Below are 15,905 nucleotides of genomic sequence, written 5' to 3'. Positions count from 1 at the left end.
TGGGTTGAACACAGCATGTGTGCAGGACTGTATGGGTGGATGAGTGTGTGTATGGGTGTGTTAGTGAGTGAATGACTGTCTCAATATTGTCTTTATGAGTAACTACATATGTTTTAAACTAGTATATGTGACTATTGGTGTATATATGTGAGTATATGTGAGAGTGAGAGATTGAAAGAGTTCCTGTATGAATAAGTATGTGTTTCTATAAGTGATTGTTTAAAAGACTAAGTATGTGTAAGTTTCCGTAGAAGTAAGTGTGGTGGTGTGTGTATAACTGTATATGCAAGTAAATGTATGTTTGATTCTTTGTTAGCATGAGTGACTATGTGTGTGAGTAACTCTATGGATGAGTGGCATTGTGTAACAGGATGTATAGGTGTATGAGTACATATGATGAGTGAGTACATGTATGAGTGACTGAATTGGACTGTTGGTGAATGAGTGGATGTGTATGTGGATCTTAGAATTACTGAAAAGGTTGTTTTAACTGGTATTGGTATGTCCATTGTTTTGAACATTGTAGTTTCTATTTTTGAATGTGTGTGTCAAAGGTTATATTAGGGGAAGAGGAGGTCTGCCACTCTATCACAAGGATGATGTCATCAGTGATGTCATCAGTGATGTCATTTGAGATGTCATCAGTGATGTCATGAGTGATGTCACTGACCATGTCATGAGTGATGTAATATGTGACGTCATCAGCAGTGCATTGCGGGCGCGCGAGTTATAGTTAGCTGAACTAACTATAACGGGGCAATTTCATTGGTTTTTTACGAGTAAAATGTCCAGCTAACTATAACATGTGTGAAACCTATGGTTTTTTCACTGAATTTCTAAGGTTTTTTAAATGCTAATTCCTAACTATAACGTGTGTGAAACCTATGGTTTTTTCACTGAATTTCAAAGGTTTTTTAAATGCTAATTCCTAACTATAACGTGTGTGAAACCCATGGTTTTTTCAGTGAATTTGCAAGGTTTTTTAAATGCTAATTTTTTTTTTATTCTTCAATTTTTTCAAACATATTTTTAATTTAATTTTCTTACCTTTTATAAAGACTATGCTTTAATTTTTAAAATCCTTAAATATTTTTTTTTAATATATTTTTTAAAATAAACATGTAAAATTTATTTCCAGTTCTTTTTTTTTTTTTTTATTTTTTTTTAGTACGCGTACCGTAAGCTCACGGTAAGCGCACGGTTTACGCAACGTCCGTAATCTATCTACGCTGCTTGCGTATAGTTACGCACTTTGCGTAGCCGCGCGTACTGCGCGTGGGACGCGTGCGCGCTTACGCCACACGCGCACGTTACGCGGAAGTGCCGGGGAGTGACTGTTATGCGCATGCGCGCAAGCGCGTGTCTTTTTTACGCGCACGCGTACTTTTTGCCGTAAGCGTACCGTAAGCGTACCATAAGCGTACGGTAGGTCATGTGATCTTGAAACACAACTTTTGATTGGTTGAAACTACTTTCAGTTCTAGAACTCTCCTACACCACACCCATTCCCCTCATTTCTGCTTGTGATCCCTTGGGAGAAGGAGCTGGTTTGTCTTTGGGATACGATGGCAGAACAGCAGAGCTCTTCTGAGAGTGAGGCTAGCACTAGCAGCACTGTCTTGAGGCAGAGATCGAGGAAACAAAAGCCTTCTTATGTTTGGGATTATTTTACTTTTTCAGAAGGCCAGCAAAAGGTGAATGCACCCTTAGTTACTTGCAAGCTGTGTCAGCGTGTACTTTCTAGAGGTAATCCTAACAGGAAGTATTCCTTTGGGAATCACACCATGAAGAGACACCTCCAGGATGTACACAGAAGGACACATGGTCATCTTTTTGGAGGTAACTCTTCAGAAAGACGAGCCAGTACATCCACAGCAGCTCAGCCTGGACCATCACCTGCAGGGCTTACTCCTTCTTCTGCAGGTCAGGTGAGCCCTTCATCTGTGGGGGGAGAATCTCCTTTTGCTGGCCCTCTGGAAATGAACCCTCGATTTCGGAAGGTTGATATTCATTGCACATTTTGTAAAGATCTAATTTGCCATAGGGAGACCAGTGTTTCCCTAGTGAACAACAAAATAGATCAGCACATTTGTCGCTTTGAATAATTTTCCCATGCTTCCTTTCCTCTGTCCCTGCATGAACACAACGGTTCTTTTAAGAGCCAACCTTATCTTTCATCTTTTTTTTACATATGTTTTTAAAAACTTTTTTTTATTTTTTTTTACCGTACGCGTACGGTGCGCGTACTTTTTTTTTATTTTTTAAAAAAACCACTAAAAATCATTTATCACATTACATTGTCCTTGAGAGACTACAATTATTATTATTGACTTACCATACTCACTGAAAAAATATTTATTCATTTCTTTTTTAAAAAAATAGTTTTAAAAATGTTTGTAGTTTTCGAAAATTTTCTATATCTATCTGGAAAAAAAGAAAAAAGTATTAATATTTTTTAAACATTTTATAATACAGTACACATATTTACATTTTTTACCAAAAAAACTTTTTGCCTTATTTTTGCTGTTTTCAGAATATATTGCATTTCACTATAAATTGTGAAAGCAATTGCATTCATCATTTTACAGCGGGCAAAAAAAAATACCAATCACAAAGATTGTATTAAAAAAGCCCTGATTCTTTTTTTAATTAAACTTAACATTATAGAAATGCATAATATTGTAAAAAAATATCATCTAATACCAATACTTATTTCTTTAAAATACCGTCTGATATGTTTGTTTCAGAACTATAATCACAATATTATATCTCAAATAACTCCAAAATACATCTGATTTCATTTCCTTTAGGCCAAATAGTAATTTTAATTTTTTTTTTGGAATAAATTTCCTACGGAAATCCAATAAAATTCTAAAGTTTAATTTGTCCAGATCTCACCGATTCTCTGTAACATTTTGGTTCACGAAAATTTTTTGAATAATTTATTTAGTCCACAATAGAATTGGTTACTTTTCCACATGGCCAAATAGTAATTTTTTAAATCATTTTTGAAAAAATTTCCAATGGCAGTCCAATAACATTCCAAACTTTTAAATGTGCAGAAGTTACCGATAATCTCTAAATTATTAGTTTTTCAAAATTGCATTAAAAATTAAAAAAGTCCACATTACAATTGGTTATCTTTCCATTAGGCCAAATGATAATTTTAAAAATCTTTTTTTTACAAAATTGCAATGGTAATCCAGTAAAATGGTAAAATTATTTTGTCCAGATCTTGCCAAGTCTCTCTAAAATTTAGGTTTCAGGAAGATTAGATAGGAATTTGCTAAATCAAAAGGCAAACGTTGTTTGAAAATCAATTGGGAATCATTACACAGTGTCCAGCCTTTTTCACATTTTAGATAAACTGTGTAATGTCCAGAAGTAACAGTAGGTCCATCATGGAAAATTATTGCAACAGTTACAAAAGTTTTTCCTGAAATTGATAATTGCTGTCCTGTAAACTTCTTTATTAAAGTATCCAATTTTGAACCATCAGCTCTACATCGTTGCATCATTAAAATTACATACTGTCCGTATTCCTTTAAAATTAATGTTGAAAACATGTCAGAATTACACTCACCACATTTCATGCTATGATTAGCATCTTTAACTAATTTTGCAAAAGTGACTGTTTTACTCTCTGGCAATGTCAAATAAATAAACCTTTCATTATCAACAATAGAGCCACATATATTATAACAATTATCACAACTATGTTCCCATTTATAAGAGAGACCAAAAAAAATGTCAATGGGAACTCCTTCTTCTTCCACTACCTGAAGAAAATACATCAAAAATTCATGTGCATCTTGCTGTTCATTTTGAGAAAACTGTGTTCGTCCTGAACATACATCTAAAAGTTTTCTAATGTCAGTAGCACTTTCTATTTGAGTTTTATCTTTACTCAACTTTTGAAAAAGGAGACTCAGCTCTGAACAGAATCTTTTTCCCTGATTTACTATTATCTGCTCTTGCAAACTTTCCAGATAAAGTGCAACATTCAGCACTACATTTGCGTAGCAGTTGACACCAGAGCTATTTTCAAAATGACATCCTACAACCTGTTCTTCATTTTCCTTTTTCTTTTTGCTTGCAATTACATCACTCCTCTTTTTTTTCCTCTTCTCTACATCTTCACTACAGATATTCTCATTTTTTCTTTTACGAGAAACTACACGTTTCTCCAACACAGGATACTGACCTAAATGAGGAGCATAGCTTCTTCTTAATCTATTATACTCCTTTACACAATTTGTATCAGCACTAACTTTTGATTCTTCAAAGTCTATCATGAATAAACCTGATAATGTTTTGACTCGTGACAAAGCAACATATGCCATACCTTCTTTGAACACAGTTGAACCAATGTTCACAAATGCACAATCTACAGTCAATCCTTGAGACTTGTGAATAGTTACAGCATATGCTAGAGAAAACGGAAACTGCTTCCTACGTACATATAAGTCTTTCACAAGCATAAAACGAACTGTACAACGACAAATATCTTTAACTTCATCTATCTGATCAAATTTTATTTTTAAACATTCAATTCCTTCTTTTTTCTGATAATTAATAAAACCCACAACTCTTCCCATCGCTCCATTAACTAAACCTTTCTCAACATCCAAATTTCTCCTTAAAAACACTCTACAGTTCATGCAAACATATAGATTTTTTTCTAATCCAGCTGTTTTGGAGATGTTCTTCTCTAGTGAGTCCAATTTATTTTTCAGTTTGCCTGTTACTGTGACAGTAATTCTTCCATCCTCAATTTTGTCCACTGCTTCCAATTTCCTGATCTCTTCCTTTTCCAATTTCAAAAGCTCCTCATTGAATATTGAGCATTCACGTAGAGTAGGCATTAAGCAGATGACACTTTTGTTTTCTGCAATGTTCTTGTATATCTTCTCTGCAACTATTTCTTCCTTTGGAAATAAATTATGTAGCAGCCGAGTCTGTAATGCTTTTTTGCCAGCTTCTGTGAGTAGTCCAATCCTGATATCTTTCAGAATACTTCCATATTCTTCATCGTTTGCTTGCCTCATATTAGTTGTAAGTTCCTTGTACTCAAAGAAGGACCAAATATTTGTATTACCGATGCTTCCCAATGACTTCTTCGTGTCTTCATGTGTCACAGTATTAAACACTGGTTGTCCTTTAACTGGAGTAAGTTGCAAAAGATCTCCAAAAACTATGACGTGTTTTCCACCAAATAACACGTCATAGTCTGTCTTCAAAATTTGCTGCATTCTTAAATGCACAAAGGCAAGCATTAAGTTTGATACCATGCTCACCTCATCAATAATGAGAACTTGCATCTTCTTCAATACTCGTGAAACTTCCAAGGATGCTTCTCCAGTTAGCTTGTTGAATTGTATTTTGTTCTCATGCTCCACTGGTAACATTAGCAAACGATGTAAGGTGATTCCTTTTATGTTATATGCTGCTAACCCAGTTGGAGCAGTAACCACACAAGACAACGTAGAATCCGTTTTTTGCTTTAGGTAGCTTCTGATGACTTTAATTAGGAAACTTTTTCCAGTGCCAGCTTGTCCGCTTACATACATCCTGATTGGATGAAATGATGTGCATGAGCACTCTTTTTTTACATGTAGAAATCCGTGATCAATTTTGTTTTTGATCTCTTCATAAATTTGTTGCTGCTCTTGATTCAGTTGTCTTTCCAAATTTTCTAAGTCTATAAATTCTTCTTGAGCTTGATTCATAGCTGTTTCCACTTCATTCATGGCTATTGATGCTTCATTTTCAACGATTGGTTGTCCTAGGGGATCTTGACTGTGTGTTCCTGAACTTTGGCTGTCCTGAGAACTGTCTCTAGCTATTTCTGCTGCAATTGTAGTTTCCTGTTCAATTTCTTCATTTAACATTTGCAGATAAGTTGTGAATGTATTGCATTGTATGCTGTCTTTGCAAGCATTAAATGAATCCTCATAGCTTTGAAATTCTCCCAGTAGTTCATCCTCTGTACGCCATGGTTTAAACAACTGTAAAAGAGCCAAGTAGTAAAATTCTTTCTTGTCGGTAGTGTCGCAACTCAGCTTCCGGTGATTTATCAAACTTCCTTTGGTTTGCTTCACCAAACATCCTTCTTCACCAACAACTTTATATTTTCCATTATTAATGTCTTCTGCAGCTTTCCGTGAATAAATGTAGTTCTGCAACACTTCATAGAGACACATGTTCTCCAGATGATGACTTCTCTTGGGATAATATGTGTCCAACATGTTTGTTTTCAATATATCTGTACTTTCTGGGTCATTCTCGGCCAAATATTCAATTTCTCCAACAGATTTCAGTACCCGATTTCTCATTGCTGCAAGGCCTAAACTTGCCCAAATTCTTCTTCTTGACTTTGAGTAGAGACTTGCAGAAGATAACCTATCTGAACATTCGTAGGATCCAATTTCTCGATGCGATAACATCTTCAAACTGAAACTGTACAGCTTCTTACTAACAGTCTTCTCATGAGAAATCTCTTCCCACATTTCCTTCAATTCTGTTTTTTCTGATTTCGTAATGTAAGACGTTACATATCGTGCAACAGCAATGGAATTGTCAGCTACATACTGTATATCCATGTTAGCGTTCCACATGGATAAAATGACTGGGTTGTAGTCATTTATATTTTTTGATTCTTCTTTTCTTTTAAGGTTGTAGGTATTCTTAGGTGATTTTCTTGTGATAGTATGTCTCACAGCTGACATAAAACTGTTTACTCTTCCATTTGAAAGAACAGGTCTAGGAAATCCAAATCGACATTTAGTGTAGTATTTTTCTTTGCTCTTGTATTTCCGTCGACAGTATTTTCCACACCGATGACTTTGGAAACGTAAAACTTGCTCCTTTAACTTGTTCTCTTCTGTGCTTTTTGGTATACCACATGTTGCATATTCTTCAATGTAAGATAACACTGCTTCATCAGTATCTGTTCCAAACTTTGGGGCATCCTTGATCCACAACAGCATATGAATATGAGGAGCACCTCTTGCCTGGTACTCTTTTCTCCAAAAGAAATCCACTACTTCTCCAAGGGGTGGATTTTTTTTATTGCAGATGAAGGACATCATAGCCTCAAATCTATGATTGAAATATCTGCAAACATTAACCGGATCCAATGAGCACAGTTCTCCTGCTGTCTTGTATTCGATGTTTTTAATGTTTGAATTGGCCTCTCGTAGAAAATCCAGTAAATCATCCCAAGCGTACTCGGCACAGCTTAGGGTAAGGAACCATGTTGGTGTTCCTAAATTGCGTAACATGCATTTTAGTTCACCATGGCGTCGGTACCAATATTCATTTGTCCCACGCTGACAAGCCATCAGATTGATCAGATGTGTTTCCAAATGATCATCTCGGTGCTGCACTTTCTCCATAAAATCCTTAGCAGACACATTTTGTAAATGTACTCCACTTTTTAAAATGTGATTTACTGCATAAGACAGTGCAGACAAGTCGCTTTCAAATAAAAGATGGAACAAATAAGGAATACTTTGTCGAAATCTGGGATCTTCAGCATATAGTCTTGTAGTCCGATACTCTGAAGCTGGAATCTGTTCTGGACGTTCATCGTATCGTCCTCCTTTTCCCGTAGGAAACAGCTGGGGAAAACATCGAGCTTCCAAGCTCTCCTCCCATACACTCACGGGAGTTCCTTTTGCTTTCTTCATCTGAAAGAGATCAATATTGTCTCCCATAACTTCTTTCGAATGAAGAGGATGTATGCTAAAATGTTCATAAATTTCTTCTTCCTTTGTCTTGTCCACTTTTTCAATTTGTCCAGTTGGTGTTTCTCTGTCTTCTTGAAAATCTTCGTCTTCTTCTTCTTCTTCTATATAAATTGATTCATACCATTTGTTATTTTTTTTCAAATACAAATTTGCTCTTTGTACTTTCCGCACATCTACCAGCTCCTGCCAAATCTTCTTATTCTTTGTAGGTACACCATTAACCAGAATAATTAATGGTTCAGTTTCCAAAGTATCCGCATCAATAGTTTCCATATTTTTTTTCAAATCCAAGGGCAAATACACCACTCTACCTTTTAAACCTCTCAGTAAATCTGAAGGAGGTAATTTACCAGTTTTGGGCTCCATACGTACTATGGTCTGGAACGGATGAACACATTGAATGAGTATAGACTCATATGTATTTAATTCAGAAAGTTCAGCAGGAATAGCATCCAATTCTAAATTATTATGTACAGCTCTGGTCGGCATTCTATTTTCCTCTAACTTGTTGTAACAGTATTTACAAATACGCTGATCTTCACCCAATTCAAAACAATTTTCAAGAAATATATATGTGGCAAAATCCATCCACTTATAATTATCTTCATTTTCACTCTTTCTGTAGAGATCAACATTCCTAGTTTGTTTTCTATAATGAGTTCTGCAGCAACAAATACAAGTAACATTTGGTCTTTCATTAGAGACTATTGCAAATTTTGTTATGTGATCATTAAATGTCTTACTTACAGAAGGTTCTACATTCTCTTCCACTTCTTCCTCATTTACTGTGTCCTTCTCTGCACTGTTTTGTTCAGGACCAAAGTAACAAAACTGAATTTCATCAACAACCTTCTCTACATCTGATACCGTTCCTCGGAACAGAGCCCTATTCAATTCATTTAACTTTATTGCTGGACTTTTGACAAAATACAACCGTCTCACAAACTTTCTCATTTCAGTATGATGAACAGCCAGCATCCTAAAATGATGGAAAACACTATTGCACACTTTTCTAGATAGACAAGCCAGAGAATGACCCTGCAAACCAGTATTCTCTCTCACTCTGCATGGATCCAGACTTTGAAGCACCTTAATCTTCTGTTTTACACTTTTTTTACTATATTCTCTTAGAAACTCTCGAAATCTGTCAATAGATTCCTGACGCACAGTGCAAATACTACTACAATTCCAAGTGTACACTGGGGCTTTAGGACGTCTCCCCATTGCCTCATCTGCCATCACTTGTACCTCATCTCTTGGAACCATTATCTCCTTCTCCATTATGCAACCATTTTTTACTTCGTATGAACGACCTCTGGTGTCAACTGCATGCAGCAAACTATTACTTTGAAAATAGCTCTCTTCATTAAAAAAAGGTTCACTACTTGAACTATGCATCCACTTCCCTAAAAACACTTTACAAAAGTTTGTTCTGTTCACTACTCTTTTGCTTTTGCTTTGTGATTTCAGTACATTAACCATTTTATCTAATGTACGCATCCTATTCAAAATTAATATGAATAGTTTCCTTTTTAATTCTAATGCTTTTGCTGCAATGGCTTCAATTTCTTTTTTTCTCTTGTAATATTTTGCCTTTTGCTTATATTTCTTCACATCCTTTATCAAATTGGACATAACTCTTCTCTGAAACATTTTTCTACGTATCTCTTTAAACGCTGTTTTTCTGTTTATGTAAAACTTTTCAGTTGCAGAAGGTATATTTGCATTAACTAAATTCTCAATTTTTTGCTGTTCTCTTCGTTTTGTTACATTCTTCCCAGGACAGACATTTTGTACATTTTTCTTTGTTTTGAATATTTTTTTAAGAAATTGTTTTTTCTGCTTACCAGAAGATTTTTTCTTTTTCCCAACATGAGCATCTTCTACTAACTTTGGTCCTCCAGTTGTCTTCAAATATAGTTTTTTTTTTAGCGTTTTTTGAACTCGAGATTTTGTAGGCATCTTAAATTTTGTTCACTGTTCTTCAGCAATACCTGAAAAAAACTAAAAAAAAATCCTTTATTGTATTTAAATATATTACTACATTTCTTTTCACAATAGTCACAAAACAAAATTTCTTTGCCAATTTGAATGCACACAAACTGCTCTTTTTTTTGGGCAAGTGAAAATCTCTTTTACAAACTGTCACATTATGAAACCACTTTTCAGATTTTTTAAAAAGCCCATGTCCAGAGTGCTACACTCCAGCAAGGGCAACCAGCCTTAGTGAAGCTCAATGTATTTGCATTACAGACTGAAACCTGAAAACCCCACTCGCTTCTAAATACTGTGCATGACTATACACGGCAAGCACATGGGTGTGTGCTAAGACTCTGCTTCTTCCCCCAAAAATTCACTCCCCCTTTCCATCTAATGCAACTGTGAAATCACCAGAGCAAGACGCAATAAATCTCTGCCTATAATTCCTCTATGCACACAGAGTCATGTTTTCACATTAGTCCCAAAACGAAATTTCTTTGCCATTTTTAAAGCACACTTACTGCTCTTTTTTTTTTCGGGGCAAGTGAAAATCACTTTTACAGACTGACACATTATGAAACCTTTTTTTTTAATTTATTTAATTGCACTTGTCCAAGCTGTTTTTTTCAGACCACCACCATGTGTATTCGCGGTGACTGCCTACACTCCAGCAAGGGCAACCAGCCTTAGTGATGCTGAATGTATTTGCATTACAGACTTAAACCTGAAAACCCCACTCGCTTGTAAATACTGTGCATGACTATACATGGCAAGCACATGGGTGTGTGCTAAGACTCTGCTTCTTCCCCCAAAAATTCGCTCCCCCTTTCCATCTAATGCAACTGTGAAATCACCAGAGCAAGACGCAATAAATCTCTGCCTATAATTCCTCTATGCACACAGAGTCATGTTTTCACATTAGTCCCAAAACGAAATTTCTTTGCCATTTTGAAAGCACACTTACTGCTCTTTTTTTTTCGGGCCAAGTGAAAATCACTTTTTACAATTGGAAATCACTTTTACAGACTGACACATTATAAAACCACTTTTTTTGATTTATTTAAATGCACATGTCCAAGCTGTTTTTTCAGACCACCACCATGTGTATTCTCTGTGACTGCCTACACTCCAGCAAGGGCAACCAGCCTTAGTGATGCTGAATGTATTTGCATTACAGACTTAAACCTGAAAACCCCACTCGCTTCTAAATACTGTGCATGACTATACATGGCAAGCACATAGGTGTGTGCTAAGACTCTGCTTCTTCCCCCAAAAATTCGCTCCCCCTTTCCATCTAATGCAACTGTGAAATCACCAGAGCAAGACGCAATAAATCTCTGCCTATAATTCCTCTATGCACACAGAGTCATGTTTTCACATTAGTCCCAAAACGAAATTTCTTTGCCATTTTTAAAGCACACTTACTGCTCTTTTTTTTTCGGGCCAAGTGAAAATCACTTTTTACAATTGGAAATCACTTTTACAGACTGACACATTATGAAACCACTTTTTTTGATTTATTTAAATGCACATGTCCAAGCTGTTTTTTCAGACCACCACCATGTGTATTCTCTGTGACTGCCTACACTCCAGCAAGGGCAACCAGCCTTAGTGATGCTGAATGTATTTGCATTACAGACTTAAACCTGAAAACCCCACTCGCTTCTAAATACTGTGCATGACTATACATGGCAAGCACATGGGTGTGTGCTAAGACTCTGCTTCTTCCCCCAAAAATTCGCTCCCCCTATCCATCTAATGCAACTGTGAAATCACCAGAGCAAGACGCAATAAATCTCTGCCTATAATTCCTCTATGCACACAGAGTCATGTTTTCACATTAGTCCCAAAACGAAATTTCTTTGCCATTTTTAAAGCACACTTACTGCTCTTTTTTTTTCGGGGCAAGTGAAAATCACTTTTACAGACTGACACATTATGAAACCTTTTTTTTTAATTTATTTAATTGCACATGTCCAAGCTGTTTTTTCAGACCACCACCATGTGTATTCGCGGTGACTGCCTACACTCCAGCAAGGGCAACCAGCCTTAGTGATGCTGAATGTATTTGCATTACAGACTTAAACCTGAAAACCCCACTCGCTTCTAAATACTGTGCATGACTATACATGGCAAGCACATGGGTGTGTGCTAAGACTCTGCTTCTTCCCCCAAAAATTCGCCCCCCTTTCCATCTAATGCAACTGTGAAATCACCAGTGCAAGACGCAATAAATCTCTGCCTATAATTCCTCTATGCACACAGAGTCATGTTTTCACATTAGTCCCAAAACGAAATTTCTTTGCCATTTTGAAAGCACACTTACTGCTCTTTTTTTTTCGGGCCAAGTGAAAATCACTTTTTACAATTGGAAATCACTTTTACAGACTGACACATTATGAAACCACTTTTTTTGATTTATTTAAATGCACATGTCCAAGCTGTTTTTTCAGACCACCACCATGTGTATTCTCTGTGACTGCCTACACTCCAGCAAGGGCAACCAGCCTTAGTGATGCTGAATGTATTTGCATTACAGACTTAAACCTGAAAACCCCACTCGCTTCTAAATACTGTGCATGACTATACATGGCAAGCACATGAGTGTGTGCTAAGACTCTGCTTCTTCCCCCCAAAATTCGCTCCCCCTTTCCATCTAATGCAACTGTGAAATCACCAGAGCAAGACGCAATAAATCTCTGCCTATAATTCCTCTATGCACACAGAGTCATGTTTTCACATTAGTCCCAAAACGAAATTTCTTTGCCATTTTTAAAGCACACTTACTGCTCTTTTTTTTTTCGGGGCAAGTGAAAATCACTTTTACAGACTGACACATTATGAAACCTTTTTTTTAAATTTATTTAATTGCACTTGTCCAAGCTGTTTTTTTCAGACCACCACCATGTGTATTCGCGGTGACTGCCTACACTCCAGCAAGGGCAACCAGCCTTAGTGATGCTGAATGTATTTGCATTACAGACTTAAACCTGAAAACCCCACTCGCTTCTAAATACTGTGCATGACTATACATGGCAAGCACATGGGTGTGTGCTAAGACTCTGCTTCTTCCCCCAAAAATTCGCTCCCCCTTTCCATCTAATGCAACTGTGAAATCACCAGAGCAAGACGCAATAAATCTCTGCCTATAATTCCTCTATGCACACAGAGTCATTTTTTCACATTAGTCCCAAAACGAAATTTCTTTGCCATTTTGAAAGCACACTTACTGCTCTTTTTTTTTCGGGCCAAGTGAAAATCACTTTTTACAATTGGAAATCACTTTTACAGACTGACACATTATAAAACCACTTTTTTTGATTTATTTAAATGCACATGTCCAAGCTGTTTTTTCAGACCACCACCATGTGTATTCTCTGTGACTGCCTACACTCCAGCAAGGGCAACCAGCCTTAGTGATGCTGAATGTATTTGCATTACAGACTTAAACCTGAGAACCCCACTCGCTTCTAAATACTGTGCATGACTATACATGGCAAGCACATGGGTGTGTGCTAAGACTCTGCTTCTTCCCCCAAAAATTCGCTCCCCCTTTCCATCTAATGCAACTATGAAATCACCAGAGCAAGACGCAATAAATCTCTGCCTATAATTCTTCTATGCACACAGAGTCATGTTTTCACATTAGTCCCAAAACGAAATTTCTTTGCCAATTTGAAAGCACACTTACTGCTCTTTTTTTTTTCGGGGCAAGTGTAAATCACTTTTACAGACTGACACATTATGAAACCACCATGTGTAACTACAACAAAAACAATTCCCATTTCTATTATTCATTTCTTAAGTTACCACATACATCCCCTCTCAAACTGTAAACTCACCTTTAAAATTAGTTAGTTGTGAAAGAAATGTGACACTCAAACAGCAGATTATCAGAGCCAGGATCTCTGTTGTGTTCACCTCTCTCCTCTCAGCAGAACCAGATAATGGCAAACTTTCCCTCTATTTTTCCACACATATACATGTAAGTTTCAAATCTCAGTGCTTCCCCCTTTTTTTCAAATGTAATCACACATTTCTATTGGTTGAAAACCAACCCTTTTCCAAAAGTACCCTTCCCCCAACTTGACTTCTGCCTAGTACCCTTCCCCCAACTTGACTTCTGCCTGCTACCATAGCAACAGCTCATGGAACACTGCTGTGTAGAGTTAGGTCAGAAGTTCGACACACAATGTTTCAATTCCACAGAGCAAGAGTGCTTGACTTTTCAAACCTTACAGCAAATCCATAGTACTGTTCTTTGGTTACATATTTTTTTGTACCAATACAAAACATGCTTCTATTAATTTACACATACAGCCTAGTTTTTATTCTAGAATGGTATGAAACAGCCAATCAGTTCTTTTTGTTTTGAAAAAAATATGTATGCCTCCATTTCCAAACTGTCTTTCTTTTCATATTGCCATTCTACTGAAAGACACCTCCTGAGTGCATCCAGTTCTCCTTTGAAGATGTTCACAGTGTGGATTGTAGGGCACAGCTATGTCTTCTGGAGTGAAACGTTTGCAGAGAAAACAGGTATGGTGAGAGACCTTGCTTTGCCAAATGTAGACATTAAATGGATTGGTCAGAGAGGGTTAAAGTGGCACCAATTGATGCCATTGGTGAAATCCTTCATTCAAATCCAACACCCTGACCTCATAATAGTGCACTGTGGTGGCAATGACCTAGGCACTTTGACTGGGGTAGGTCTGGAAATGCTTATGAAGGACACCTTTGCACAACTGTTTACACTTTTCCCTAAAACTGCCTTTGTGTTTTCCAACATATGCCAAAGGCAAAAATGGAACTGGTCCAATCATTTCTGTCCGCAGATTGACAAAGCAAGAAAGCACGTCAACAAATCTGTTTCTGCTTTCCTCCGTGACTATGGTATGGGTGCCATTTACCACAACAACTTGCGTTATGACATGCAAGACATTTATAGAGGAGATGGTGTGCACTTCAATGATGAAGGGAACAGAGTCTTCCTCTTGAACCTTAGACTCTGCATCGGTACTTACTTGTAGGTACCACTAAAAAAATGACTTCATAAACACAACAGCTCTTTTTAGAGCTCCCTAATTTCTAAACTCTTAAATCTGCTTTTCATTTATTTATTTTTATTTTTTTTACCGTACGCTTACCGTAAGCTTACGGTACGCGTACCCCGTGATTTTTTTTAAAATCAATAAATGTTTTTTTTGTACTTTTCTGTCCTTCTTTGACCCCCTTACAAATGTTAGGGGGTCTGTAACTCTCCTCATTGCCCCCTTTCCTTGTTTTCTCTGTTTTTTTTCTGAGTGAAACACACAAAATGGCGGCCGCCGCTTCCTGGTTTCGGCCGATTCGAATGTTTACTAAGATCTATGGGCCAATCAGAATCTCCTTCGCGCACGCCATGTTTCTTCCGTACGCTTACCGTAAGCTTACCGTACGCGTACCCCGTGATTTTTTTTAAAAATCAATAAATGTTTGTTTTGTACTTTACAGTCCTTCTTTGACCCCCTCACAAATGTAAGGGGGTCTGTAACTCTCCTCATTGCCCCCTTTTCTTGTTTTCACTCTTTTTTTTTCAGAGTGAAACACAGAAAATGGCGGCCGCCGCTTCCTGGTTTCGGCCGATTCGAATGTTTACTAAGATCTAAGAGCCAATCAGAATCGCGCTCGCGCACGCCACCGTACGCGTACCGTAAGCTTACCGTAAGCGTACGGTAAGCGTACCGTAAGCGGGCTCAGATATATATATTGATTTAAAGGCTATTTTCTCAGAATCTACTGAACAGATTTACACCAAACCTACAAAAGGCACTTCCTTGACCTAGGGACTACCTCTCTGCCAAATTTTGAGTAATTCTGTTCAGCCTTTCGGGCTGTAGCTCGTTCTAAAGGTCCTATGGAAAAATGCATGGGAAAAACGCGTTTTGGGACCCCCCTTTTATCTCAGCCCCCGCTTGACGGATCCCCCCGAGACTTTCAGGGTAGGAGCGGAGCGTAGCGCCCCACCTATTTTGAGAAATTCGCGAGGATTCGTCGACCGGCGCCAAAGTTATTCAAAATAGAATGTTGAGGTTTTCCTATGGAAACGTGGTCCTAACTATAACTACCTACTGGCGACCGCCAGTAGGTAATATACATATACATATATATATATATATATTCACTGAAAACCAT

The sequence above is a fragment of the Triturus cristatus genome, chromosome 2_2, assembly GCF_964204655.1.
Source record: "Triturus cristatus chromosome 2_2, aTriCri1.1, whole genome shotgun sequence".
Lineage (NCBI taxonomy): Eukaryota > Metazoa > Chordata > Amphibia > Caudata > Salamandridae > Triturus > Triturus cristatus.
Note: the sequence above shows the minus strand (reverse complement) of the source record.